Genomic DNA, 6,000 nt, shown 5'->3' with positions numbered 1-6,000 from the left:
GGAAGCAGATCGGTACGAAACTCACACTCACCGGCTCACCAAGATGGCCGCACGCGCGCACACGCCCGCGTCACCTCGCCGGTCGCCCACGTGCACCGGTGCCGGCTTCGCAATTTATACCAAACTTTAAACGAACACTCCGTGCACCGGGCACGTATCACATGTAACTCAAGTCTTCGGCGAGGGCGCGGGAACTCACGAACAACACAAGATGATTAGGAAAAATTGTGTGCGCGCGGCGGACCGTGCGACTCTCTAGCAGATACTGCCGATCTTCTCTCTTCAAGCCGGCGAGATGCGCGCGCAGGTCTGCCAGCGACTCGCCGGCTTTCTCTTCTGTCTCTCTCTCTCTCGCTACGCTCTCCACGTTGGCTCCCTCCAATCACCGCCGTTGCCGTCGCACCTCGAAAGAAAAGAGCAAGACGGAGTAATTAGAGTGTGCTCAACTGGCGCACTCTCCCAGCTCGGCGAGGCACACGGGGAATCGGTGAGAGCCCGGCGGAGAGCAACGGTCGAGCCGTGATTCTCCGTCACAATTGAATGTAATTTTTGTTATAATATTATGAATCTACATGCTAAAATCTATATAATCAATGCTTTGTTATATTAAATTTATCGCTAATTAACATATTTTTCTTAATATCCAAAATCATTATATCTACTATATGTCTATTATTTTGTGACGTCACGCTGTTTATTTTGATTCGATTCTTATTTGTATACAGTCGCGTAAACAGTGAGGTAGCGCCGCTTAATGTATTGATTTGAATAAACAGATAGATACGTTAGACTAATTGCAGTAATTCAGTGATTTAATAAATAGCTCATAAATAGGACCGTTACACCGTTGCAAGTAACATTATTTTTCGCTAAAATAATATCATTGAAATTATTTTCACATCTATCTTTTAAAATAGAAATAATCTCATTTGACTTTTCTAAATTTGATTCTAAATTCTTAAGTATATCTTGTTCAATTATTTTATTTGTCAATCTATCAACCTTATTACTTAAATTATTAATAGTTTCACAAATCGTTTTAAAATCATTTTGCAACTGATCAGTATGAAATGTCTTTAATTCATCCACTACAGCTCTTTCCCATTCGTGCGTTCTTTTTTGCTGCTCAGTCAATTCCTCACCAATTAGTGATTCACTAAGTTCGTTTAAAATTGTTTCGGGAGCACACTCAGTAGAGTTATACATTGGACATTTTTCGTTCGACATTACAATAACAACTCAAAAAAAATCCAAAGCATATAACTAATTCAAAACTAATGATAAATAATATATGGATGATATTAATTAATTTTAACAATATATAGAATTTGACAAATAATTAAACAAATTCAAATTGTGTATTCTAAATAACAAATTTATTTCATAAACAATAATACAAATTAAGCGCCTGGAGCTGGCCTAGATGCCAATATATATTCCACTGTATCAGCTAAATGATTTCAATCTGAACTTATATTTCTTAAGCTAGCATCAAATAATCTCATATTTTTCTTATAATTATTGCCTAAGTTGACAAACGAATTCGCAAGTTCCATATATAAAGTACGTAATTCACTCAATTCTTTCTCTAGTGACGCATTTTTACATAATATTGCTCGCATTTGTTTGTTTCTCTTTGGCATAATTAATAGAAAACGTATAATACAATTACAAACTAATAACAAATTAATAATAAATACTTAACGCTAACTAATGTAACAAGAGTCGTGTTACGGTCGCCAAATGTGATGTTTGTATCACTTATAAATAATAATTCGTACTCCCGTATCTAGTTGCGTTAATGAGTAAGGATTCGTTTCTAATAAATCTACTCTACTTGTCAATAAAATAAATTGATAAATCAAATATATGCGAATATGAATAAGATTTCAAGGAAAGTCAGATTATGTCCTAGTTTCTTATGGTACGAATTGTCCTATAAGCAGAGCTAAAATCTTCCTTGTAGAGGATATAATTAGGCCCAAGTTTCTTATAACGCGAGGTGTTCTATAAGTTGAGCTCGAATTATAGAAAAGGAATGGTCTTGCTCAGTTAATCACAATGAGAGAAAGAACTTAGGTATTAGCCAAGTTTATTCAGACTCACGCGCTCACTTTGCAAGGCTAGAAGTGAATGTCAGCCTGTGCAATAGTGGGCGTATTTATACACAAATTTTCCCGCTTATTTTCGCAGGAGCGTTTTCTTTAAGAAGTTTTCGAAAATTCGAGAAACATTCGCGAATTTTAAGAAATGAGTTTTCTTAATTTACAAGTAAATAAACATTAATAATGAGCTTTCAACACATGTGAACTTTACAGAATTAGTTATTTGTTGATTTAGTGTAATTTACAATTATCGAAAATAGTGTCGTCAAAAGTTATTAACTAATAAAGTTAATGAATGTAATGTTACCATATTTACAATGGAAAATTATTAAATTTTTGCATAACCTTATAGTTTATTAATTAGAGAAGTATTTTTTAAAAAGAAATATTCAAATTAGTTAATAACATTTGAATTATAATAAATTTTCATAGTTTTAACGGTTTTATCTATAATCTTATAACGCAATTATTGGATTAGATATCTAAGATTTATAAATTATAAAGTTATCATTATTAAGTATAAAATTATCGCTTTCGTTCTATATACAACTTATTGTTTTGTGGCGGGGGATTTCGGGGGCCTTAACCGCGTTACCGAAGCTCTTCCGCCACAACGCATGTTTGACTCCTTATCCCCGATTATTTAGGGCACTAGACCGCCGTTTGACTAGGGCGATCGTCGGGGATAGGGCCTAATGGGATCGCGTATTCCAATTTGCTTTTACGGCGACTGTGCAGGGTGGGCAAACGGGTGAGTACTCGCGATCTCCTCTTCTCGAGGCCTCGGTGTCCAACAATTCGTTTCCTATTTGTCTTCTCGCTTATGATATACCGGCAGCTCAGATGATGACTCCTTATTTCAGGTCGAAAGTCCGTTCAAATTCGCGCGTATGTTACCTATCGTGGAGTTCGAAAATATAGCGAATCAGCGTTACCCGATTATAACCGCTCGCGGCTGAAAATCATCAGCATGCAAATGAGGCAGGGTAACAAAAGTAAATTTTAAATAAAGAACAATTAATCACTTTTATTGACTTATTTTATAATGCATAAGCAGGTGGTCGGATTGATTAGAGTCAGTATGACTCTGCATAAATATGAAATAGCAAGAACATGAAATAATTGAAATACTAATATTCTTCCGGTCGGTCTTTGATTGACAAAAATAGTGGAATGGTCAGCGCAAATAATTAAATCACGAATTTTAATTCATCTACTTCCAATATTCGCAATAAATTACTATACGGGCGAAAGGTAAGCGCGAATAAGTAAATCACGAGTCTTAATTTGTCTACTTTCAATATTCGCAATAGATTATTAATTTGGCGAAAGGTCAGCGCAAATATCTTAAATCACAAGTTTTCTTTGTCTGATCCTAACACTCACGCGTTCGATTCTACAAAATGGCGGAAAGGTCAGCGCAATTCAATAGGCACCGGTATCAACGGATCCACGCGTCGCGACGACCTATTGCACCGAAAAATCCACTCCCGCACTCCGCGATTAATACTAATGAGTGGCACTTTGCCTACTTACGGTTTTCCTTGCTGAGATTCGGCGTACGAAATTAACGTGAAAAGAAGATGTCTAGGCTGGGCGGTGGCTGCGGATGGTGGTCTAGTGTTGGTGGCGGTTGGCGGTGCGATGGTGGCGGCAGTTGGTGGTCGAGCGATGGTAGCGGTGGTTGACTGGGTGAAGGTGGTGGTGGGACGTCTGACGGACGGCTGGGCGGTGGTGGCGGAGATGGTGGAGGTGGATGGTTTTGCTGTCCCTGGGCGACGGAGTGTGGGAGGCGGAGTTGAAGGTCCAGCCGGGGTTGGTGGTCTCCCCCTTCCCAGCTAATACCGACTCTGCACCCCTGCCCAGGTAATCCTCCAGCTCTTTCTCCGCTTGCCCGTCTAGGGACAGCTGGGACTCTTTTGAGGTGTCCGAACAATGGGATTTGGAGGTCCCATGTTCGGACAGAGTCTCTGCTGTTCCGCCGTCCGTCTGGTCAGCCGCTGCGGTCATCTTCTCCCGGATGGCACGGACTACCTCCATCCGCTGGCGTTCCTCACGTCTCCAGCCCGCCTCCGGAACGCGGGTCTGGAACGTGAGAGCCCAGCGAAGGAGGCGCTCCCGTTCTTGGCCCACCAGGAGGGGTTGTGGTGGTCCTTGTTCCCACTTCCATGGCCTCCAGGCGAGCCTTCTCGTGCTCTATTTCCTCCACCATGTCCTGGATATACCAGGCTGACGGATCTTCTATCGGGTGGGGCTCGATGATGGGTGAGCCCCTACCCTTTCCTGGTATCGAGGCATGGTAGCGAGTGCTTGCAGGCAAAGGCTCTCCTTGCAGCGTCGGGTTTCGGGGCCTGAGCTGGTCTGATCTCTGGCAATCCTCTTTGATTTCGTCTGAATTGATTAATTGCGATGGAAACTGAGTTGAGACCGGAGTGTTCGAGCAATGTTCTGATTTCTCAACGGTCGTCTCCTGCTTACGTTTCCTCGCCTTTCCGTACCTAGAATGGTTGACCATTTCGCTTTCGAGGTACAACGCAATGTCTATTATACTTTGATCTCCTTGGTATCGCTTGTAGCGTTTCTGGAGTAGGGCGTTCAACTATTAGTTTTAGCTTGCGTTAACGTATGCGTTTAAAATAAGCGAGTAGCGTGCGAGCGTGCGAGCAGTGAACGAGTGAGTTTGTGTGAGTTGACTTACGAGTTTAGATACCTTTTCGTGTTTCTCCATGGTTTCTCATGGCTCTATTAATTACATTGATTTAGCTAGCTATTTTCTTAGCTTTTACTAACTTATTGATAGTTGATTTATACTCTTTGATTTTATTTGATTTGATTTCGAATTTCTGATTTGATTTTTGATTTGTGATTTTTGATTTTTGATTTTTAATTTTTAATTTTCAAATTGATTGTATATTCTTTCTTATTTCTAAATTTGTTTCTTAATCTTAACTGGTAACTACTACTACTTCTGCTTATATTAACTGCTTAAAACTAATTTGAATTGTAACATATAATTTAAAACTACTTACGAATGTACCGGCGTGTTTGTTTTCACGCTAGGTTTGAGATTAGTCAGGGGTTAGGTATTTCGATGGATTACAACCAAAGTAGCGCTTGAATGAGCTTATCGGCTTTCTGCCTTTTCTTTCGTCTTAGCCTGTGTTCATGTATAGCAGCAATGGATTTGATGGGCATTTAGTGCACGGCTTTCAAAGGTAGCTGACTTTCACTAATTTCGCTTTCAATTGTAAAACTGCTTTAGCTATCAGGGTTTAAACAATTCTTTAGCAGAAAGGATGCTGACCTTCTGTGGAAATAATTTTCTTGAGGGTTTTGGCATCCGTATTGCTTTCTAGTCATCGAGAGTTATTTAGCCCAATGGACTATGTTCACTCGCACAATGGTGTCGGGCCTTACTCCAGGAGCTCGAGGTTGTGATGTTCGTATCACTTATAAATAAAAATAATTCGAACTCTCGTAATTTAGCTAATGAGTAAGAATTTGTTTCCGATGATTTTACTCTAATTTCAGGAAAGTAGATAAATGAAACAAATATGATAATCAAGTAAATCAAATATATATAAGTAATTGCAAAATATCGAGGAAAGTCAGACAATGCCCTAGTTTCTTATGGTGCGAGTTGTCCCATAAGCAGAGCTAAAGTCTTTCTTGGATAGGATATAATTCGGCCCAAGTTTCTTATAGCGCGAGATGTTCTATAAGTCGAGCTCAAATTATAAGGAAAGGTTAGTCTTGCTTAGTAAATCACAATGAGAGAAAGAACTTAGGTGTTGATCCAAGTTTATTCAAACTCATGCGCTCACTTTGCAAGGCTAGAAGTGAATGAATCTAGCCTGTGCAAAGGTGGGCCTATTTATACACAGATTTTCCCGCT

This window comes from Phymastichus coffea, unplaced genomic scaffold, assembly GCF_024137745.1.
Source record: "Phymastichus coffea isolate CEN01 unplaced genomic scaffold, Cenicafe_Pcof_1.1 PCOF00003, whole genome shotgun sequence".
In the NCBI taxonomy this organism is placed as follows: Eukaryota; Metazoa; Arthropoda; class Insecta; order Hymenoptera; family Eulophidae; genus Phymastichus; species Phymastichus coffea.
Note: the sequence above shows the minus strand (reverse complement) of the source record.